Source organism: Macaca fascicularis, chromosome 13 (genome assembly GCF_037993035.2).
Source record: "Macaca fascicularis isolate 582-1 chromosome 13, T2T-MFA8v1.1".
In the NCBI taxonomy this organism is placed as follows: Eukaryota; Metazoa; Chordata; class Mammalia; order Primates; family Cercopithecidae; genus Macaca; species Macaca fascicularis.
The window spans coordinates 57,263,479-57,288,425 of record NC_088387.1 but is presented as its reverse complement, the minus strand read 5'-3'; the positions used below and the strand labels follow the sequence as shown (position 1 = coordinate 57,288,425).

At 42.7% G+C, this 24,947-nt stretch overlaps 1 protein-coding gene across 4 annotated transcripts in view; it reads right to left on the bottom strand.

Annotated features, from left to right (window-relative positions):
- Positions 1–24,947, bottom strand: part of SERTAD2 (SERTA domain containing 2) — a 123,958-nt gene that overhangs the window by 6,522 nt on the left and 92,489 nt on the right. For 2 of the 4 annotated variants that reach the window (XR_006691679.2, XM_005575739.4), the window contains exon 1: positions 15,375–15,671. The exons of the other annotated variants lie outside the window; for them this stretch is intronic. The gene's annotated coding sequence lies outside the window, so the exon portion shown is untranslated. Of the gene's footprint in view, positions 1–15,374; positions 15,672–24,947 lie in introns of those variants that run through there. 4 annotated transcript variants of the gene reach the window in all.

Genomic DNA, 24,947 nt, shown 5'->3' with positions numbered 1-24,947 from the left:
CTCCCACTACAGCATTCTCAGGGACTCCTGCTAATCCTGTCCTCAGTGTGACTCACTCTCATGTCTTCATATACAGGCAACTGCTTTGTAGTTATCCAATTTCTCTTCTAAATGCCACTTACCTTTTAATGAACTGCTTCAGCTGATTGATCACACCTCATTCAATCCTCTATTAACTTCTCCACATCTACACTGTCGTAGGCACTTGGCCAGGCCCAGTGGGGAGCCCCACGTGAATACCCTGGCCTTCAAGAGGCTAAACATCCCCTCCTGCACCTGATCGCCATTTTGAATTTCAAGTCTCGTCCTAAAGAAATAAGGCTAAATGGAACATAAACTTCACAGAACTTCTTTCTCATACTTTGTCAGAAAGCAGGCCATGCTGCCCTCAAGGCCAGTATACAGGTGGACATGGAGTCTGCCACTTGAGACCATCTCACCTGTCTCAGTCTCCAGAAGAGACAGATGAACAAGCTGTGACCTATCAACATCAGAACTGGCTTGAGATTTGTTAATGCTTACGAAGAATGTGGAGTTACTTGCATGAAACATTTCCCCTCATTTTGTTAACATTTAAAAAATGGCTGTCAATCCCAATGACCAGTCCAGTAATTAACTGTTCTCCAGGGCAAGAAAGGTTATGATACTAACAGCTGGTTTCTCTAATACTCCATGTGATAGACATATTTCCTACTGTTTAGTACTAAAAGTCTCATTTGTGTATTTACTTTGCATAGAACATTTCCTATCTAAAGTATCTGTTTAAACTTGAAGGTGAATCAGAGTGGAGGTGGTTTCATCTCACATTGCAAAACATTTTCTAGTTCATGCATCAGAGGTGCTACTGGACAACTGGGTTTTGAAACATATAACTGTATTCACGAGTATACTATTGGTATTTGCTTATAATTTAAGCATGTAAATACTAATAGAAAAAATTCACTTTTGCTAAAGAGCTTACTAAGTGCATTTAATTCTCATATAAAAGTTCTAAGATCTATGTTATGTTATAATGTGATCATGGCAACACACTTAAATGTATGAGTACACAGATACATACACACTCTAAAACAGTGTTTTTTGAAGTGTGGCCATAGATGGTGCCTATCTGTGAACTGTTACTGGTCCATGATGAGATATGGAGAGACATTTTATTATTTAGAAACTTCTACAGCAAATGTACACAGTAACTGTATGTCTGTACATGGCATTTTTTTTAATGGGACTTCTATTTTCCATAACTTTGTATTTTTATTTCATTTTATGGTAATTATTTTGATTGCATCTTACTAAAGTCTATGAAAGATAGAGGAGATAAAGTGGAGTGTCAAAGCCCCAGGGTGACCTAGGAAGCCAGTGGGTCACAGGCCCCCCTTTCGTGAACTCCAGGCCCAGCCTGGAACTATTGTTATTTTCTTAAGAGTGCCTGAGGATAAAGAGAGGCTTCTTAGAAGATAGGAGCTAGGGGGCCAGGGAACCAAGAGAGCCCCTCGTCACAGAAAACTTGAGAAGCCCTGTCCGTAAGCGTAAAACAAAATACAACTGAAAACAAACTAGCTTATCGCCACTGTGATAAGCTAGTGATTTTTATCGGTTTTCTGGAGGAGAGGTAACATTTAGGGAAGATGGTGTAGACTCTTCTTATAGTCATCAATGCAGAATTGTCTTTTTAAGACTTGTTACTAGAACAAACAACAGGACTTTTTAAATAATGCATTTTTCTAGAAATAATCACTGAATCTACAGAATTCACATATTTAAAAAGTATACAGGTCATGCAAAATACTATAGGCATTTAGTAGAATTCCCATAGCTGAAAGAGATCTTTGGAGGTATTTTCAGAAGGATTTCAATGTGAGAAGCACCTAATTTCCAATTAGAATGATCCAGCTGGCCAGAGCTGTGTGCTAATCCTAATGATTTAGAGAAAGCCTGATAAGACATCTGTAATGCTGCCTGGAAGGGGAGGGCAGAGGGCTCGGTAAGCAAAATCTGTGAGCAGGAACAGACACACACACCAAATCTTGGATGCACTTCAGAGGTATGAATAAGGACCCCTGATGGAGTGTACCTCAAGGCAGGTTTGCCACCATTTCTCTATTTTGTATTATATTATAAGGCAAAACTGACTCCACACACCCAGTAAGACTGTAAAATGCGTATCATCTTGATTTTTAATCCTATCTAAACTGTTACAGAAAGGAATACAATGCAACATAATAAAAAGTGAAGTCATTTTCCTTAAGTTTGCCTGACACACTGCAGTAACATTACAATGAGCATATTCAGAAGAGGCCTCCAACTCCTAGATGGGGAGGGCAGTGGGAACTCTCACTCTCAGGGTTTTGTGTAACAACCACCTCCTTACGCAGGGCCCAGTTTAAAGGAGAAAAGACACAACATGCCCTCAAGAACCAGAGGGCAAGAAGCCAGGCGCATCAGCCCCTCCGGGCCTCTCTGGGCCTGGCTCAGGCTGGCCAAGGTCAGGGTCGGCCCAGCTCCTAGCTCCTCAGAAGCCTCTCTTTCCTCAGGCAGTCTAAGAAAATAACAATAGTTCTTTAACCGCCCTTTGGAGAGGCAAGGGACCTTTCAAAAAGGCCTCACTGGGCTGCAACTTGAAGATGAAGCAGTAGCAGGAGCTGGCTAAGGATGTCTAGGTAACTCTAGGGGGCGGGTGCTGTGGTTCCTGTGGAGGATGGGCCTGGAGTTCACGAAAGGGGGGCCTGTGACCCACTGGCTTCCTAGGTCACCCCAGGGCTTTGACACTCCACTTCATCTCCTCCCTTGGCTGGTGAAGACCAAAGCCTAAAAAACCCATGCCTTCTACCCAATTTTTCCAGACAAAGACTCAAAGTGACCCTGAGCTCCAGGGTGGGGCTGGAGACTCCCACGTGGAGGAATCATGTGGGTGCTCCTCCTTCTTCTGCCCACCCTAAGGGGCCTAAAACTAACCACAGCCACTTTTCTACTGAATAGTCATTGGCTCTTAACATGAGGTTTGAGATCAAACGACTTCCCTCCCCAGTAAACTTTTCAGAAACAAATTCCTAGCATTCTAGTTTTCTAAACATTAATTTTAGCAACTATTAACTGCAGCAAACCAAGTTTCAAACATAAAGGACAAAACTCACAGGTAGCGACATAAATGAAAACTTCTGGAGTTTTCCAGGAAATTTCATACTAAACACAACTCTGTACACCAAAACTAGTTTTCAACTGTGCAACTTTTCATTAGGAAGGACCCCGCCCTCAAAAGCTACAATCTGGGCAGATGCTCAAAAGTAACATATGTCACTCACTAGAAGTGTCCTCAGAAGTCAAAGGACCAGAGGACCAGGAGCCTGAATGACTTGACTTTTTGGGGTTTTGCAATTCCAGAATCTGAGCGACTCCTACCGTAAGGAGTCTGAGAGATTCCTGTGGGCTGGGGGCAGCCGGGAGACCAGTGGAAATAGATTCGTAGCCTATTTGAAATTTATATTTAAGGTGGGACTGTCTCTTCGTATCTGTTTCCCGTCTCAAGATAGTGAGCCCTCCAGGGCACAGACGGTGTGTGTGTTTTGGTCACTTCTGCATCCTCAGCAGACGGCAGTCTCCAACACAAGATGCTCCTTAGATAGTCACTGAATACACGAACGGTAAGTGGAAATAATGAGGAAAGACACCAAGGGGCAGCCAGGGCAGCACTGTAAAAACAGAGACAGGTGTGTGTGTGTGTGTGTGTGTGTGTGTGTGTGTGTGTGTGTGTGTGTGTGTGTGTGTGTGTGTAAAAACAGAGACAGGTGTGTGTGTGTGTGTGTGTGTGTGTGTGTGTGTGTGTGTGTGTGTCCTTGAGTGAGAACTGTGTCTGGTTTTACAGGGCGGGATCAGGGTGGCGCAATGCACCAGCAGCTGAGATACAGAGTAGGTAGGAGAGCTCCAGCTGAGAAGCTCTTCTGTGAGCCACTTTCCCATCCTTCACTTCTCAACCACGGGAAAGCCTCAGGCTCACCTGGAGGCCTGATAAGCACAGGCGGTTGGGCCCCACCTCCCATATTTCTCCTTCAGCACATCTGGGGAGGGGCCCTCGAATCGGCATTTCCAACAAGCTTTCAGGTGATGCTGGTCTGGGAACCTCACTTTGAGAAACTACCGGTTCTTCTTTCCCTCATCAGGCCATTTCAAGTTTAGGCCAGAGGATATCTTTATTCAGTTAATCTTGATTCCCAAGGCCTTCCTTATTTGTGTCTAATTTAGCAGGGCAAAAAGGAATGAACAGCATTTTTGTGATAGTAACTGACAACTGACATTAGAAAACAAAAGCCTGCATGCAGAGTTAAGATGTCTTAAACTCAATTTTAATGACAAAACTCAGGTTCTCAAACTCCTGTGTCAGATCCTACTGGCCCAGTGGAGCCCAGATTCTCCTTGCTGGGGTCTTAAAGTGATGGCGGTGGGATCTTATCCAAAGCTCAAAAAGGAACTGAAATAGTACTTACGCTTAAAAGAGTAAGTAACAACTCCCACTACTACATTTTGCAAAAAAAAAAAAAAAAAAAAAGCAAACAATTTTTTAAAAGATACATCAGAAAAAGTTATCTTTAGCTCAATGTTTTCCAACTATTTAAAAGCTACACCTCTTTAAAATCTTTTTTTAAAAAAATTACTGTCCTTTAATGTTATTTGAACCGTCAAAATAAATGTTATGAATTTTTAAAGTAAGAGTATTAAATTGACTTTTCCAAATTACCGCTTCTGTCATCCTACCACCACCAACGAAAACCACTGCTTTCACCTGCAGGCTCACCCCAGCCTCTTCAGACATCACAGCATCCTGGCAGCTCCCTCGACAGGCCCTGGGGGCAGTGCGGGGGCTGTAGGAGGCCTGCACAGGGAGCCCTCCTCAGCCCATGAAGACTGGCTTGCTGGGTTTCTCTGTGCCAGTCAAAAAAAGATGCAAAAGTCTTCATAGATGTAAAACTCTGCATTATAACTTGATTCATCCCAAATGACTGTCATTAACCCCGGGCAGAAGGAAAACTCTTGACAGACTTTTCTACTCAAGTGTCTGGAGAAAGGGAATGCATGCCACAAAAGGACTTTAAAAGGGGGTCAAAGTTGACAGCTTAGTTCTAAATTCTTAAGAGAGGAAATAATTGGGGAAGGTGTGACTGATCTTGTGACCAAAAAGGAATCAAAGCTTGAGTGGAGACACCTGGTCCTGCACCCCTGGGGCTTGTGCAGCTCGGCACCACCTTGACCCGGTGCGGGGATAGACGGGGAACCCAGGAAAGCATCGCCTTAGAAGCCCAACTGGTTTGTACCTTGTGCACCTTTTCAAGAGCTTTTTCCAATTTCCTTTTGGGAAACAGCAACAACTAGACATTCTGTATGCTCTCTTCTCAAGAGTGCAGCAGGCTTCACAATTAAGTGGTATGTTGTTTTAAAAGTCAGGTAACAAGGCAACACTGAACTCCCGTGTCTGCCGTGGTGTACCGGCGGCCAGTGGGGCGAGCTGGCCATGCTCTGCCGCTCACCTGGGTGGAGAGTGCAGCTGGGGCCTGCCTCGTGATGAGTCACCGGCCTGCACACGCGGGATCCTGCACGGCTCCACATGCATGCTATACTTCAACAGGAATGTTTTCAAAACGCTAGCTAACAGCTCTCAGGAAAAAGGCTCCTAATTCAAAGAGGAGCTTTAACGAGTCGTATCCCTAACCTCATCAGTTACACTGTCCCATATGGCTGCTGGTGTGACCACTGGTTGCTGACGAGTCCAGAGGTGCCAATGCTAACGCTAAAACAAGAAAGATGAGGCCTTTACCCCAATGCCAACGCTCAAAGTAGTGATCTGCCCTCATGCACCCACTTCTTTGTCAGAAAAAAGCTGAGAGAAGACGTGTGGCAATTGTCTTACAAGAAGGCTGGCAGCGGTTCTTCCCTTCCCCTGACATCCTGTGGCACCAAAGCCCACAGCCCTAAGTGGAAACACATTCATTCTGCTGGTGTCTTTTGGCGGTGGTGGTAGAAGGGGTGCCCCTGGTAAAATTAGCTGGGCATGTGGCAGACTTCTGAGCCGAAAAGAGGCTCGAAGTAGGGCCAGGATTGTTTTGAGACAACTTCTGAAACACAGAATATGCTGTTTCTCTTCTCCTCACTCCACAGGCTGGCCTTCCAATGCATTTAGGACCCTGCTTTTGAGGCATCCAAGTGGGAGAGCCTCTGTTCATGACAAAAGGGAACCTCCCACCAGCCTGAGGGTGGGACGCTGAGGACCCCAGTGCTCTGCCTCCAGGCTGCTGTCGTAGTGTGACACAGCAACTTCTGAGCCGGAAGGAGAAGCCCGATCCTAATTGGGGGAAGCTATTTGCTTAGACAACTTTCTACACTTAAAATATTACACCTTAAACAACACACTGGACTAAGAAATCTTGATCATGTCCAGGCTTTTAACACCCTCCTCCCCCAAGGAACAAGAAAACACAGCAGCGAAAACAAAGAGGCTGCCCTGAAAAGGTTGCAGTGGTGGATGATGCTGGCAGAATCAGAAAGGAAGCTAAGAGAAACAGGCACGTCCTCAGCCGGGGCTCGTGTGTCCTGACACTGCAGCAGGCACGGGATGTGGGCTGTCCCCTCCAGCACGGTGCGGGGGGGTGCTGGGGTATCCAAAGAGCAAAAGTAGACCTCGGACCCCAAAACAACTGCGTCTGGCCGAGGGGAGTGGGCAGAAACAGGGGCAAACGTTCCAACAGGGAGAGACCGTCTCTGGCTTATTTACAGACACCGTAAGGATGCCCAAAGACAAGAGGGAGTGTTAGTAACAGAACCCATGAAGTTCTATGGATCGGGATGCTTTAAAACAAAAACAAAAACAAAAACAAAACAACCAAAACTCATCCAGAATTTGAGGCCCCTGCAGTAACATCCATGCTAATTGGTAAGGAAGACAAGCCTCCCCTAACAAATCGGCAATGTAATTATAAAGCCAGTCACCAGTGCTCCAGCGATATTCTGAACCTGTAACCCGATACCACTGTTTGCTGCCGGCGCCTCCTCCGGGCTCTCCCGCTGCGCACCGGCCGCGCGGGGGCCCGCAGGGCAACGCAACTTAGGCTGTTTGTGCAAGATCAGACCCTGCATTTGACGAAGACCTGCAGGAGCAATCCTGGCTTTCTTGACAGTGGAGAAGAGGGCAGGGGGCGGGGAAGCCTGAGGATACACTGAAATTCGACCAGGAAGTCAAACCCTAAGTAAATTTAAGAAACAACTTTTACTGTTTGGGGTTGTTTTCTGAAGTTCAAATTTTTTAAATCCTAGTTTCTCCTCTCAGATTTTTACATGCTTCTATTAAATTGAAGACAATTTCCAATACTGGAGGTTTGTCAAATATAATCTTTTCTCCTAGTAAAATAATTTTTAAAAATGTTGACAACTGCATTTAGTAAGCAAAATATAGTCAAATTCTGGGAGAGAATGTTTCAAATAATTATTTCTTTAAATTACGGCCTTGTTAGTACACATCTGGAAAGAAAATGGGCTTTTTAGAATATAAATGTCAATGGTATAAAATGTTTCTAATATCCTGTGTCAGTGGTTCCTCTGCCAGCTGGGAATTTTAAGTTTTAATCCCAACTCTTATGAAGCTATGGACACCAATCACCTTCTTCCAAGGACAATGAGAATGCTGTCAATTGTTTTATTTTACCTAAGGATTCTGGCTAAAAGTATGGTACACTCGATTTAAAAAAAAAAAAATTAGAAAGAAAAAAGCTTTATTTGTTTTCTCAGTTTTAAGGAATTTTTTAAAAAATTTATAAAGAAAAAGGATTACTTGGGAATGGCACACTTAATTCAAGTAAAAGATTGAGTAGAATTATACAGTTTTTAACCTGAAGTTAACAAAAACATAATATGCTCTGATGCCTGGAATTTGCTTTAAAATACTCCAAAACAAACAAACAAACAAAAACCCCAAAACCTGGCCATGTAGATGAAACGAGATTTGACAAAATGTTGATACCTGCTGAGGCTGGCTGATAAGTACAAGGCAGTGCATTGTACTCTCGCTTTTACTTTTGAGTGTGTTTGGAATTTTCCATAATAAAAAGTTACAAACCACAACACGCCAATACATATTTTTAAAATTAAAACATATAAAATAAGCACAATAAATTACTCACACCCCCAATGAAAACTATTATATTAATTTGATAGGTTTTTTTTTCACACAGAAGAAAGCTATTACTGCTCATGTAAACAAGCACGCCCAATTCAAGTTGGAACTCTTTAAACTCTGCAAGACAGCACATCACATCCAGCCACGAGGGGGCGCAGCCGAGCAGCAAGGAGCGCAGAAGTCTGATTCTTCACTGCAATTTCTACCTACAGCTCTCAAAGTATATACATTTTCAAGATTGTTTTCAAATTCAGGTATCCACAGAACAATGCTAAGCAAGCTGGGAGCTTTTCCAAGGCCAAAATAAATTAAATTATGGTATGGTTCAAACTCTGGAAGTACTGTGTATAGGAAAGGTTGTTTCCCTGTATGCAAAAGTTAACACTGACGTTTCAAAAACCATGGTTAGAATCCCTGGAGGATTCCTGAAATGAGAACAAACACACAACAACAAACACACACCCAAGTCAGGAGATGTGAATGTGGGGAAGCCAACAGTTCAGAATTTCCAGTGGGGCTTCCAACATGGACTCCCAATAAAACAATGAGCCTCAATAAATTAGGCTAAGACTTTTACCAGTATAGATGCCTTTACTAAGCCTACTTGCTACTTCTTAATAACTATAAATTATCTCCATACTGAACAGATACTGCTTCAGGCAGTTATTTGGGAAAACCCTTCAGAAAAAACATTGGGGAGGGGCCATTTAATTATAAAATGTAACACAGTTAACCTTAGGGAGATAATGAAGCAAGATCATTATGTGTAACTACTTGCTGGAATTCTTTCTATTTAAATTACAAGTTCAGGTTATATGATGTTGTACGTTCAATAATAATGCTCATAATAGATGAAATGTTATAATGAGTCTCCCCATTTGAAAATTGGAAAGTATAAACATATCTATATATTATAATCATTTGAATTGTGATGCTACTTCATAATAATTTGGTGTCAGAATATGATATTTTTAGCATTTTGAATCTAAGGCCTCATTAACATTAGGGTAAGGAATTCTCAGATTTGACAATTTTTCCCATAAGATTACGTGCTTTACTAGTAAAGGCTAGCCAGCATTGCCCAACCCCCATTCTCCAGCATAATGAAAATATTTTTTTTTCCTGTATTTATAATTGCTTGGATGGGATTCTGTTTCAATCCTCCTGTAGCATCTTTTCCCTAAAGATACACTGTTTTTCTCCCTCACGCTAGAGACCCTTAATAAACAATGTCAAGGGGGTGGGGGGCTTAGAGTAGGAAGGAAAGGCTTTGCCAAAAGCATGTGACAGTTTTTGTGTTAGAAAAAAAAAAAAAAACAAAAAAACCTCAGGACTCAAGATACATGTAAGTCTTACTAAAACAGGGAAATAGATTTTAGAACAATTCTGTGAGAGATAAAATTACATCTTAGTTAAAACCGAAGGTGGCCTTCTAGGTTTTATTAGTTAGACAACTATTTGCCACTGAATAAAACTAAGGAATAAAAATAAAGTATGCTACTTCAAGAAATGCTTCAATAGAAACGTTTCTTAAAAGTTAAAAATTAAAAACTAGTCATGCCTTCAAATTTGGATGCTTCATTACTACAAAAGAATCACTTAAAATATTGCTTACAAATACAGTACATATTTCATCTTATAACTTATCCGTGCAGTCCAAAGAGGAAAACCAGAGAAATGTTGTTTCTTTTACTTACTGTGTAAAACTGAACATTGTATTGTATGGCCTAAACCTGGATTCCTTAGAGAACAATATCACATTTCTACAACATGATATGAGTACAACAATTTGAGGTGCAGAATAATAGAAATATACTTGAGACATGCAAATGGCAGGAAATAACTATTCTACGTAAATACCTGTCCCATGTAAGTAATCTACATGTTTCGAATGTTTAGTTGCCTCTAAGAATTAGGTAGGCTAATAAGGTTTTACAAAGACAATTTAAACTTTGTATCATATACTTGAATAATTCACACACAGAAAATAATTTTACAAAGAAAAAGGCAATGAGGATACAAACTAAACTTGAGGGGAGTAAATGATACTTTGTAAATATGGCAGCCATTAAAAAATAACTACTTTGGGACTATTTTGAGATAAAACGTATATCTTCCCAAGGACTTCTGTGCATTGATAATGAATGGCTCACTGAACTTTAAGCTAAGTCACTTAAATACAATAAAAATAATCAGAGTACCACACTAAATGTAATAACTATTTATTTTCTAAGGAAAATGCTTCATAATTCTTCAATTACCTTCAATGGTCTTCATGGAAAGCCTTCCTCAACCTCCCCAGCCTGCCACCCCCTCACACTCGATTCATCCTACCTGTCTTCTGGAGCTTTAGAAGAAGGCAGGAACCACCTGAAGAATCGAATTTTTAATTTGTAAACCAACTACTTGTCAGACAGCTAAGAACCACTGCCAGTGAAACATACTTCATTTTCTATTTCTGGACATGGTAAAACTACTAAAACAAAATTAGTTTGCCTTAAAAAGTTCAGAAAAGACCACCAAGTTCCTGAGAAGCAGAGAGACAGAGCAAAAATTATTCCACTCTGGATCATAGCACCCAAATTCCTCAGGCAGATTGGTTTTCTCTGATAGCATGGAAGACACAGAAGAGGTACAGATGGACAGGGAGATGTCCCCTCAAAGTAGGAAAGAAATCTGAAAAGCAAATCTGTATCACCTATTATAAAATGGGATAACCACACAGGAAGATCAGTTTAAAGCAGTTGCCAGCTCGGTATCTCATTAGCGTGACTAGGATTTTATGCAAACCTGTTCTGGTGTAGAGATGACCTTGGGACTTTCAGATTCTCTGAGTTTAACTTGGGCAACACTTCCAAACACAAGGGTGGGGTACACTAGCAGGCCTGCTCCAAACCCCAGGAGCTGCAGTGCATGGCGTGGAATGATAAGCAGCCGGCTGGAGCAGAGGCAAGCAAAGCGCTAAAGGCTGATGTGGAGCAAGGGACTTTTGATCATTCAGTGGTTTTGACCATGGTCTATTCAAGTGTACATTTTACTTTTCTTCAACAGGTTCACTCAGCCCACTGTTAAACATCAGTGTGGGCATATGGATATACAGAATATATAGACATAGATCATGTCTTTAAGAGCCAGAATCCCTTCCCCTTTACTATTCTATTGGGGAAGTCCTTAGAAAATGCTTAGCTTCTTTTCAGTTAGCTGCCTAGGAAGGTTTTTAAAGGAAAAAAGCTTAGAATTAATTAGTAATTCTGCAAAGACACAGGTTTTTGTAAAATGACAAAAAAGACAGTAAGGCAGACATGAATGAGTTTTAAGAACTGAAGTTTGCTGCTACCTGGAGTTACTAGAAAAACAAAGCTGCCTTTGGGCACCTCAAACTAGTCAGACCTGCTGTAGCAGTTGCACAGTCGGCTCCAGATCTATCCTCTGCTCTTCCCCTCCAGCCCCCACCCGACGCCTCCGCATAGCTCAGTCCACTCTCCACTCAGGGTGGAGGTGGGCCGGGCACATGCACCCCTTGATCTGCTGTCCCTGTGGGGAGGCAGGGGCCAGCTCTGGCCAGACAGTGTGCAAGTGTAAGAAGAGGCCGGCCAGGAGCACAGATGCCAACTCCATTCTGAGCTGAAAACTGCAATGGATGCAGAATACAGCTTAGGTGATCTTGGGTTTCCAAAATAGATCAATCAAATTGTGGGGTTTACTTCAGAGAATCCTAGCATTAAGTTCAGATGAGGGACAGAGGATTCTGAGAAAAGACAAATGGGTCTTTCCAGCTTTGGGATCCCTCAGACCACAGAGAGGGCAGAATTTTCCAAAGAGTTTGTGCTGTCTATATGTGGCGCTTGTTGAAACTGGCAGTATCTGTATCTGTTCTGTCCTATTAGAAATCATATATTATAAAATATATTGTGATGATTTTACTTTGAAATTTTCATTTGTATTTCAAAGAAAATTTTTAGACAGCCAATCCTGTTTTGTTTGTCTCGTGATCTCCGAGAAAAAAAAAAAAAACAAGGAGTCTATTTATTACTCAGAATAGGAATGTCGTCTTATTGGGCTGACATATGCCATTCACAGATTCATACAAAGAATGAACTGCCACACAGGGCTAATGGAGAAAGACACTGCTCCACACAATGAGTGACGGACGCTCCAGGGGACAGTTCTGTTCATAAGGGTTTCCCAGCATCTGCACACAGGGCAGAAGTTTGCCTTTAATACCAACTGCACCGGCCATTTGAGACAATCATTTTTTCTAGATTAGTAGCCATTTCCTTCAAACATACTGAAATTAAATGAAATAGGCACACATTTCTTAAACAGGAGTCCTGGCTTGTGGATTTCTATCAATTGCTTAATGAATAATTATTAACAATAGGTACAAAATATATGAGTTGTGCATATAAACTGGCCATGGCACTTTTAGATTTTCATGTTTTGCTAGTCAGTATTAACAGAAAGACCTATGAGAGCTGGTGTCACCCTTATTGTAAGGCCATTTTCACATCAACTGGAGCTTGCCTTCTGGTGCCTTCAGTACACACCTGATCTTTGGACTCAGTAATCAGAGGCAGTGCCTGCGCTTGCTCTCTCTCTCAGGCACCAAGAAACTACCACAACTAGAGCTATCTCCTATAGGACATGCCATGACACTGAATACAAAATTTCTGTTGCCAAAAAGCTTTAAAAATTCTATGAGTGAATTGAAGTTCATGGTCCCAAATACTCTTATCTATACATAGCTTTTTCCATAGGTAATATTGACAAAGTGGTCTTGATTATGTGAAATATAAAATAAAGCTTCATACTTTTTTTCTGTGCTCTTTAACAAGAAACCACAGCAAAAGAAACCTCTCAAAGTTTCTGTTCCAGCTTTCACCTTTCTTAGTTACTAAAATGTAAAATATTTTGTAGTATAAGTGGACACTGATAACTTGCAGTATGCTACTTTTATTAATAGAAATTTTTATGTATTTGCATTCGAACATCTTCAAACTGCCTTCATACGTTTTGTAATGTTTTTTGTGTGTGATGCATGTGTGTGCCTTTCTAAAGTAGTGTTTAACTTACTCTGCCATTGAAACCCTGTTTAAAATAGGAGATGCCATAGGCTATCAGTCGCCATACAAATTTGAATGAGTTTTAAAATATCAAAATATGTGCTATTTTACTATGCTCATTATCAGTAATAATTCAGTGTGTAGCAATTGGGCAAAATTCATATTTTAGCTTCTCAATTAAATACAAAAACTTTAAAGAGGGACAATTCAGCAAATAGAAGTGTAAAGATTTTCTAAATCTGAATTAATATCCTTCTCTTAATTCTTCAAGGGAAACAAGCTTGAGCAGCTGTTAACCTAAGACGTTGTGACATTCGCCTGACAATAAAACCGTTCCCTAGGACACTTCCTGTCATACATACACTTGGTTGGCATTACAAAATGTGAGTCCTCTCCCCTACCTGTCTTAATGAGGTAAGGAAAAGAGCCAGGTGTTAAGGAAAAAGGGGGTTGGGGGATGTCAACTCCAAAATAAAATTTCTCATCTGAGAACAACATGGTTATGTACATTTTAATTAGGGGGTGAAAGAAGTTAAAAAAAATTGTTAAAGGATTCCAAACTTAAAGAACGACATAAAAATTTTATATTAACATATAATACACCTCCAAGGAAGTCGATGGAAAACTTTTAAGTATTTGTCTCTTTTAAATAAAAAGAAAAAAAAAAAGAACCCTGAAAAAATAAACAGAAAAGCAGAGATCCACAAACAAACTATTCTTGTTCACTTCAGAAGTTGGGATCTTAGGATGGATATTTTCATCTTCACAGCACACCCTAGCACACTCATATCAGAATAGACTTCTATAAAAAGGGGGAGGGATGGGAGCTGCCAGGGTGAGACATGCCTTCTGCTGAGCTGAGCAACTACCCCCAACCCCCATCGGCCAAGCAGCCCAGACGCTCTCAGGTGGACGGTCCTTCAGGGGCGGAGCGAAGCCAAAAGCCCACATCACTCTTGTCAGGGACTAGTCTCTAATTACAAAAAGCTACTGTGAACACTTAGGGCCTCAGGAATCCTACTGGTGACTACAACTTCTAGGCTCTTTACACACATTATGGATATTTCTTAACATATATTGAGAAATCAAAAGGCGTATTTCATGAACAAAGCTTGAAAACATGTACTCTCTCCCCTAAGACCAACTGGGGCTGCCCAATTCGATTCAAATAAAAACTGCTGTGGTCTGAGGCTGGCTGTCTCACTCTGCTGACGGTCCTCCCCATTCGGTGTCTGTGAAAATTAACTTTCTACCTCCTGAAACGACTCAGCTTGCAAGCAAAAAGTTATTCCAATGCAAACTATACCTGATCTTTTCGTGAAACTTAGAAACTAAACCTAAAACTCGACTCCCATTCTCAATCCATTACTACCACTTCTGCTAAAGGTAAGATAACTTACAGCCAAGAAACAAAACAAAACAAAACAAAACACGATTTTCTCTCCATGCAGTGGCCCTGTGACGACACCCCCTGTCTTACTGGTACAAAGTCTAGAGCTTGGGACAGCTGGCTCCCCTCAGCCCCCTCCCTTTCAGTCATAGGCGGTTACCACCAAGATGACTTGTAGATTTCTAACTTAAAAACCAACGAGACGTTCAGTTTAATATACACATAGATCCCAAATCAATTCATTTGGGCATGGGCGAAAAGAGGGTGGAAAGGGACGTTTTTAACATAAACAAAAACACCGGGAAATTCACAAAAACGCACTACAGCAAGTTGGATGCAAACCCGGCCACGGAACTCAAAAGTGAAGCAGCCTTCGCGCCAGCAATCCGAGCCTTAAAAAGTCTCGCACGTTCACAACAACACAACCGCCACAACGCGCACACACATCCCAGCTGTAGAGGCGACAGCTCCAGGCGCCCCCACCCGCCGCTCGGCTCTCAGAGCTCCCGACCCCCTCCTGACCCCGGCCCTGCCCCCAGCGGCTCAGCCCGCAGGCGCCCGGGGTCCGAGAGCGCGGGGCCGGGGCCGCGGGAGGGAGCGCTCCTCCCGTACCTGTTCCGTCCCCGGCTCCCTCCCGCTGCGGCGCCCGGCCCCTCCTCCGCCCTCAGGGCTCTCCCGGCCCTGGCCGAGTCCCAACACCGCCCCCCATCCACCCGGAGCCCCAGCGCCCACGGATCCCCTCCAGCCCGGCGCCGGGAGAACTTACCACATGCAGCTCCACCTGGGAACTAACGCATCAGGAGGGGTTTCCGCCCACTCCTCAGCTACTCCAGCTCCATGCGGAGTGCCCCGCTCCAGGGGCCCGAGGGTGGCGCCGGGGAGCGGGCAGCAGGCGAGGCCGAAGCTAAGACTCCGCCGTCCTCTGCCTGCGCTCCCCGAGCATTATACAATGGTGGAGGCGGCGGCGGCAGGCAGCACAGGAGGAAGCGAGAGGCGGGCGGAGGGGGCGCCCTGACCGAGCGAGCGGCAGCTCGTGCTCCAGCACTCGCCGTGCAGGAGTGACGTGCGGCCCGCGAGCCTCCCGCGAGCTCCGGGCCCCGGCGCCGCAGGCCCCGCCCCTCGCCGCCCGGCCCCGCCCCCGCCGGCCCCGCCCCGGCCCGCCTCTCCCCCGCGGTCCCGGGAGGCGCGATAAAGGCCGAGCCCGGCCGCGGCCGCCAGAGGAGCAGGAAGGGGCGACAGAGCGCAGGGGCGGCGGGTGGCAGCGCCGCCCCCAGCTCCCTCCCGGGCCGGCGCGCCCCTATTTTCTCGTAAGGACGGGCTGAAAGAGGAGGAGAGAGAGAAGGAGACACTCCGGCCTGAGGACCACCACTGCCACTAGTAACGCCCCCCATACTCTAGAAGCGCTCAGGCGAATGACGAAGCGGCTGGTGACAAAGGCGGCGGCGAGTGCAGCGCGTGCACAGCCCGCGGAGTCGCGCGACCGCAAATATGACAAGCATTTGAGCTATTTGGCAACGTGGGGCCGGTCAGCGGGGCGGGCAGGGTCCCCGCGGGGGGCGAGGGGCAGAGAACTGGCCCGGGCGCCCGTCTCGCTGCCTGCGGGGTTCCTGGGCGGGGGTCCGCTGCGGGACACTCCTCCGAGGCCCGCACGGGTCCGAACGGCAGGATGGGGGCTCCAACCGTGAGTCGGGGACAGAAAAAGTCCCTTGCCCTCGTGGCCTCAGCCCGACGCGCGAAGTGGGTCACCAAGTCCACGGCACTTGGGGAGCCGGACCGAAAGAGTTGCATCCTTCGGGGTCGGCCGGGCCGCGGTGCAGACCCGGCAGGAGGGAAGCCAGGCTAGGAGACGCAGCCAGGTCGGAGGCGCCCACAAGTTTCACGTTGGTGGCCTTTCCCTCCCGTGGAGTAAGCTTATGCTTGGAACTACTTAAATTTACCAGCGAAATTTATACTAGTTGGAAGAGAACGTGTGTATGCTCAAATGGTGAGAATTTAAGAGCACTAGGGAAAGAGGCCAGAGAGATGGTTCGACTGGAAAATTAATGATTATTTTAAAAATTACATGTGCATTCAGTGTAAAGATGTAAAAAGCAATGCAGGCAGGCACCTTAAAATTTTGGCTGGCACCCCAATCAATATCATTTCAGATCACTTTGGAGTTTAATGGTTCACTATGCTAGTTGTATTTAAGGATAATAAAGCTTTAAGACCTAACATAAAGGTGATTGTAAGTCGTTAACATCAAGAGAAATTTAGACTTGTTTAAACTGTTCTGTAATGATTTGTTATCAATCAAATTGATGATCTCATCGAAATTAAACGTGCTAAAATGTTGATAGAGGAGACAACGCTTCTTGTTTTATCCTTGAGGAGGATGGAAAAGGTTTTTACCGGACCCTTAGTATAATTAAAGTCTTACACAGTATAACCTAAGCCAAAAGCTAAGTGTTTGTGGATATCTTTGCAAAGTCTCATTATAATGGCGTTCAAAATGAGATAATATGGAAGCTGTGCTCACCGGCCCTCTGCAGGTCTTGCTCAGTTTGCGCCTGAGTGGCATAACATTCAAACATTTTGCTGTGAAGCCAAGATATTTTTCATTTCCAGAGTTCTGCAGTTTAGAGACGACATTAACTACTAACAGTTTCCTAACCACCCACTCACTTATACTTTCAGTGCTCACTTTAAGGAAAAGCCATTGAAATAGAAGCTGCAATAATCTCTTCCTGTGATATCTTTGTAGAGGAGGCCAGAGGCATTAGCTCTGTTGAATTTAAAGTGAATTTAAACTGCTATTCATGGATTAAAGTAAGCAGGAAGTTACACTTGCAGAACTTTTGTGACACTTGGATATTTTCTAGCAAATAGGTCACACCAAGTGCAGTGTTTCTGAATAACATAACAAGATTTAAGTCAAAGTGACAATTTTGTGTCACCAGGGTAGGCACGATTCTGCTGAAGTCTATAAGGTCTGTATTTTGTACCTGCTCAAAGGTTTGCACTCTTAGGAGACCAGCAACCTGCGTTTTTTGGAGTGAAATGGTTTCCATCCGTTTATACCTCTGAAGGCTGTAACATCTTATCAATGCACACATTACAAACAGCTCCCACTTCCCCCACTTTTAGAATCTGGCATCTTTGACCAAGAAGTTTAAGTGAGCTGGCAGCTTCAACAGCTGCCAACGTGGTTAACACCTGCTGGTTAACCCTCTCCTTCCCCTTATGCAATCCCCTACCCCAAGGCTGAGTGACACACAGGCCAGAACAGCAGTCTCTACCCAGCCCTAGAAATTCAAGTCTATGGGGATAAGGAAAGGCACTTCCTGCACTTTTGAAGTCAGTTCCCTTCAGTGAATAAGAAGTGTTTAGTGAATATGTAAATTTTGTTCTCACTCTTTGGGAGATTTAAAAGCCCATTTAAGGGCTAGGTGCAGTGGCTCACACCTGTAATCCCAGCAATTTGGGAGGCCTGGACAGAAGGATCACTTGAGGCCAGGAGTTTGAGACCAGACCCCCGTCACCACAAAAAATGAAAAAAGTAGCCCTGCATGGTGATGTATGCCTATAGTCCTAGCTACTAAGGAGGTGGAGGTGGGAAGATTGTTTGAGCCCAGGAGTTCAAGGGTGCAGTGAGCAATGACCACACCACTGCATTCCAGTGTAGGTGAGACCTTATCTCAAAACAAAATCCCATTTAAAATAATCCTACTCTGACAGCCTCATCCAGAATTTAGAAGTTCTCCCTCTCACTTTCATATAACATAACTTTAGAACAGTTATAAGAAATTAGGCTAGTCATCCACATTTAACTACCAGGAACATATCTGTTTAGGGAGAAAAGAAACATTCTTTTTATAAGTATAGAACTGTGATGGTAAATTTTAAAAATGCTCATGAGTTTAATTTCAGAGAAGTACTTCTCGGCATCATTTTGTAGTTCTGGGTACTAGTTTACACTTCACTGCTTCTCTTTTGAAAGTTTCTGTGCCCTCACATCTTATAGACTGGTACACTAGTGCACTAACTGAAGGCCACTTTTAGCACTTAATTAGCACACACCAAAAACACAAGGGGCAAGCTGGATATATAAACTGAGAAATAAAGACTTTAAACAGGTTTTGAACTGAATTTCATTTTTCTTTTGGTTTTATTAAATTTTTATCTTTCGGCCGGGCGCGGTAGCTCACGCCTGTAATCCCAGCACTTTGGGAGGCTGAGGCGGGCGGATCACAAGGTCAGGAGATCGAGACCACGGTGAAACCCCATCTCTACTAAAAATACAAAAAATTAGCCGGGCGCGGTTGTGGGCGCCTGTAGTCCCAGCTACTTGGGAGGCTGAGGCAGGAGAATGGCGTGAACCCGGGAGGCGGAGCTTGCAGTGAGCCGAGATCGCGCCACTGCACTCCAGCCTGGGCGACAGAGCGAGACTCCGTCTCAAAAAAAAAAAAAACAACAACAAAAAAATTTTATCTTTCAGGTTCCACCTGAAATACCAGTAATGATCATCCATCTATATACCTTGCAAATATTGGTCTTGGTTTTATGGCAAAAAAGATAAATGTTTCAGTTATTAAATAAATTATATAAAGTCAGCTAGGCTAAATAAGCTTTTCATGGAAAATACAGAGATCCTAACTGTGGACTTATCATTCGGATAACTGAAAATTGGAATAAATCTTCAAAATAAAGTTCTGGAAGTCACATAACCTAAATGATTATTAAGGAGTCAATAGAGGATACAATGATTTGCAAAAGTAAATACTCTCACAAAGATGGCACAGGCAGATTCAGTCCTTTTCAGCCACTAACAATTTAAAACAATTCTATCAAAGCAGCAAGTGAACTCCTCTACTTCTGCAAATTTTCTCCATCTCTTCTTCCACCTGCTTTTGTCATGGTTTTTTTCTGCTCCTCCCTGAAGTCACAATTCATAAAAGCAGAACTACAGCTCCAGTGAAGGCCCCTTTGCAAAGCTTTCCATGTTGTTACGTTGAACTGCTTTGCAACGACTGCTTTGTACCTTCTCAGGGAGGTTTCACTTGTCTGTTAAAGATACACTTTTTTTTCTCTTTTAAAAATCTGACAATATGTAAATCTAAACCTGAAACACAATCTTCGTGGCAATATTTAAAGAAAATGCTTTTAAAACCATTTCCTTTTTTTCTAGCTTTCGGGATCAGTCCCTTCTCACTATTACTGGAGAAGATGGCTTCTGTTAGGCATTAGCTTCCTTCCTATTCCATTTTCCACTGAATCTTCAAAAGCCTTGTGCAGTCTATCAAAATGCAAATAACTTTCTTGGTGACTCTGACAACTCCAGGGTTCCTTCCTGCAGGGACACTACTCCACTAAGACTGGTGGTCTCTTCTCAGAAACATCTCCTATCCCCAGTTCCCTACACAACACACATCACCTCTACACATGGACTCTGTATTTCTTCCTGTCTATAAGCCATCCACAATTCTTGAGGAGTTCTCACTCTTCTCAAGGCACTGAGCACTTCTAGCTTCCACAGAAAATTTCAATGAATGTTAGAAATTGCACAGACCTTTCTTGCCCCCAGGAACCAGCTTGGTGAGATGAAAAGTCCTGGACTAGGAGTTTGAAGATCTTGTACACATTAATTACTTAACCATGATAAATCTATGACTTTTTAGTTTCTTAATCAACTGGGTCACAGATTTAGGATAAGCACCAGTTCTGGTCAAAAGAGCACAGGGGGCCGGGCGCGATGGCTCAAGCCTGTAATCCCAGCACTTTGGGAGGCCGAGGCAGGTGGATCACGAGGTCAGGAGATCGAGACTATCCTGGCTAACATGGTGAAACCCCGTCTCTACTAAAAATACAAAAAACTAGCCGGGCGTGGTGGCGGGCGCCTGTAGTCTCAGCTACTTGGGAGGCTGAGGCGGGAGAATGGCGTGAACCCGGGAGGCGGAGCTTGCAGTGAGCCGAGATCACGCCACTGCACTCCAGCCTGGGAGACACAGCGAGACTCCGTCTCAAAAAAAAAAAAAAAAAAAAGAGCACAGGGTTGTTAAGTCAGGTGATTTCAGGGCTAGCTCCTCAGCCACAGCGAGCAGGGAGGCCGAATCAGACCCTCTGTACTGGGCCTGCTTCCACACCTGGCAAAAAAAAGGAACTTGGACTCAAAGATTTCAAGAGCCCCTCCCTAGAGCTAAGTAAGAGTCTATGAAACAGTGATTACACTGTGACTATCCTCATGGAGGAGTTTTAAGGCTAAAATGAGATAAAATGCTTTGGAAGCTGCTCAGCTTGTCTGGAAGAATATAAAACCAAGTTCATGTTCACATATTTCTAAATGAAAGGACTAGAAATGCAAATAATGATGATGTACTCTCTTCAATATGTTCTTTGAATTATTTTTTTAGGTCCAGAAGATGGACTTGAGCAGTTCTATCCATATTCTTCTAGATTTCTTACCCCTTAGGGTTCAAGTCACCCAGCTGTGAGACTGGAAATACCCCTACCCCCTAAGTTTGTGTAGCAGCAGGGCAATTTACAAGGCGATTTTCTTTCTTTTTTTGAGACAGAGTCTTGCTCTTGTTGCCCAGGCTAGAGTGCAATGGCACAATCTCGGCTCACTGCAACTCCACCTCCCGGGTTCAAGAGATTCTCCTACCTCAGCCTCCCAAGTAGCTGGGATTACGGGCATGCACCACTACACCTGGTTAATTTTGTATTTTTAGTAGAGACAGGATTTCTCCATGTTGGTCAGGCTGGTCTCGAACTCCCAACCTCAGTTGATCTGCCTGGCTCTGCCTCCCAAAGTGCTGGGATTACAGGCGTGACCCACCGCGCCCGGCCACAAGGTGCTTTCATATGGATCCACTTGTTTGCTCTTCATAATGCCTTCCCTGTGCCATAGGCAGGGGAGGTACTACTACCCACCTCTCAGAGGACTAAACAGAGGATCTGAGAAGGACCCACCAATGGAACTCTTTATCAAGCTGACTCTAGGGTCAAAGGAAGCCTGGATCTAACATTTATTGAAGCATTCTGTGAAAGCCAGGAGTGCTGAGCGTCTTGAGAAGAGCATACACTCCTCAGAAACAGCAGATGGTGCAGAGCCAGGAAATACAGAGTCAACGTGCAGAGACCAACAGGAGGGTAGTGCTGGGCCAGGAACTGGATGCTGCTTAGCTCCATCTCTCTACTCGGGTCATGGAATAACAATTCTATTTCTTATACAAAAAACTCCAACCCTGCCTATCCTTAGCCTTGTTAGCACCACATTTTATCCCACAGAATTAACAACCCACAACCACCACAAGAAAAAGAAATAAAATTCATCATATCCTCTAGCCCCTCACTCATTTCCAGTAAGGTTCATAACACGGTCATTCTTGTTTACCACCCTGTCTCTAGCCTCTACAGCACTGCCTAACACAGCAGGCATTCAATAAGGATCACTCAATAAGTGGACCAATGAAGAATGCTGAAGGACTTACACCGGCTTCATAAACTCAAAAAGGTTAATCTTTCCTGCTAAAATTTCCCTCATGAAGTATGTACTGTTAAGAGTTAATTTTAACAGGATCATTACATGGGGAACAACCTCGCAGATAAACACCAAATTATTGCCAGAATCCCACCATTCTGTACCTTTTAATGAAGATTCTTCTCTGCCAACTTACTTTAAGAGTGAAAAGTATTAAATAACATTTTAAAACACAGCAGCATTTGATTTTTAGGTTAAAGAAAAACGCCAGATAGGAGTTGAAGAAAACCAAAATATATGCTTACGCCATCAACCTGAAGATAAATTAAAAAAAAAAAAAAACAACTATGTCTACTAAAAATAGCAAAAATTAGCCGGGTGTAGTGGCGGGTGCCTGTAATCCCTGCTACTCAGGAGGCTGCGACAGGAGAATCTCTTGAACCCGGCAGGCAGAGGTTGCAGTGAGCCGAGATCGCGCCATTGCACTCCAGCCTGGACAACAAGAGTTAAATTCTGTCTCAAAAAAAAAGACTTATCTATCCAAATTTTCCAATGGCTACCTGAATGGTTCAAATGAGCATTTAACACTGTCACCTTTACACCCTTTTGTTCATGGAATACAAAAATATGACAGTAGTTAAGAATATTATCTGTTAATTCTGAGGAAAAAATGGCAAAATGATGACAGAAATTTTTTTTTCCAAAGTGTTACTCTAATACTAAATGTTTCTATGTTTTAAAATCAAGCAAATTTATATGATTGGCTAGACTAAATTCTATCTTTTGGTTTACATATTCTTGTATCTATTGTAGAAACTATCTAGGGTTGAGTACCTTTAAACCTTATAAGTAAAGAGGACTTTTAAGTATGGTGATTTTTGTAATGAAAATAATATATTTAAACCATTTTTTGAAGTCTCAGCTATAAAAATTCTACTTAGAGAAGTTAAAAAAAAAATCGAGGCTTTAATGTGAATAGGTGCCCAGGAAGTGCCTTCAAGTTTAGGCTATGAGGCATCATTAGAAAATAAACGTGAACAGAGGATACAGTTTAAGTGTAAACACAATATACAATTAAAAATGAATCAGCCCTTTGCCACATGAATTATTATTAGTTTTCTAGGGGAGAGGTAACACTTGCCAAGACTGCATAGGCTTTACCTTTCAGTCGCTAATGTACAATTGTCTTTTAAAGACCTGTTGCCAGAATAAACAAGACTTTTTCAAAATTATCCAACCTGTCTAATAATAGTAGTCTTTTGCTTTAAAAATAATAATAATATATATATATATATAAAATTTAAAATTTATAGCCAGGTGTGGTGGTTCATGCCTGTAATCCCAGCACCTTGGTAGGCGGAGGTGGGCAGGTCACTTGAGGCTGGGAGTTCGAGACCAGCCTGGCAAACATGGCAAAACCCCATCTCTACTAACAATACAAAAAAATTAGCTGGGCATGGTGGCACACGCCTGTATTCCCAGCTACTTGGGAGGCTGAGGCATGAGAATTGCTTGAGTCCAGGGGGCAGAGGTTGCAGTGAGCTGAGATCACACCACCGCACTCCAGCCTAGGCAACAGAGCTGACTCAAAACAAATTAAAGAATGAAAATAAAATAAAATGTATAATTTTTGTTTTCTTTCTCTTTTGTTTTTGTTTTCAGTTTTTAAATTTTTATATCTAAAATTTCAGAAATGCAGAGTAAAGTCAAGTAGGAAGAAAATAAAGCAAGTAGCTCAGATACCAACACCACATTAGGTACACTTGTGTAACTAGTCAATTGCTTTTTTCAAAAATACACTTTAAATATTGAACAAAATATTTAACCTTGCTAAGTAATATTTGTTTCAAAATGGTTTTCTTAGAGAAGTCTTGTTTAGGTTATAGGAAACTCCTTACATGGGCAGAGAAACTGGCTTTAAGGAGAAAATAATAGTGTGAATGATCTATCTGCAACTTCCCTTTTTAAAAACAGAAGTTGAATCTGTAACACCAAATTTAGAAAGGAGAGTGGATGGCAGCAAATACCCTAAGAATATCATCTGTAGCACAGACGCCCACTGCTGTTCTGTTCTGTTACAATTAAATGTACACTTTACAATCCTGAACTTGCTCAGACAATGCATATATTTAAAGATGATTCATTTAAAAGAAAACATACATCTGAAAGAGTCACAACAAGTCAAAAATCTCACTTAAAAAGTGCCAGATTCCCTCACTATGAGTGCAGAGCTATTCATTTGGCCTCTTTACACAGAGTGCAGCACAATCCAGTACTGGGCTACAGAAAAATCGTTTTTGTGGGACTAATATTGATAATTTCAACATCATATTTGTTTTGCTTCCTTTAAGAAATTAAAGCCCAAATTACAAAAAGGTAGAAAAAAATTTTAATCAGATACTCATTTTCAATCCATTCTGATTTGTTGCCCCTTTAAAACTGAGACATCATGCTTTTTAGTTTTAATAACAATTAACAGCGATGAGAATAAAGATTCCAGAATTACTATTTTCTCATTACAGCCAAAAATGAAAAGTGAGAAAACAAATACCTTTCCAAAAGTTCATCAGATGAAAAGATCAAAATTAATGGGGAGCCATACCATTTAAGGGACAAGAATACTTAATACTATACACATGCAGATTCTCCCCCAAACTTATCAACAAATTAAATGAAGTTTAAATCCCATATTTTCCTTCAATGGAACTTGGCAAATGAATCCTAAAATTCATCTGAAATAGGAAAGGGCCAAACACAGTTGTAATAAGCTTAAGGAACAAGATAGGGGACATGTCCTATCATAGCTTATTATAAAGCTCTACTAATTAGAACAGGGTAGAGTTGACGTAGGTACAGATAAATAGATCAATGGAACAGAAT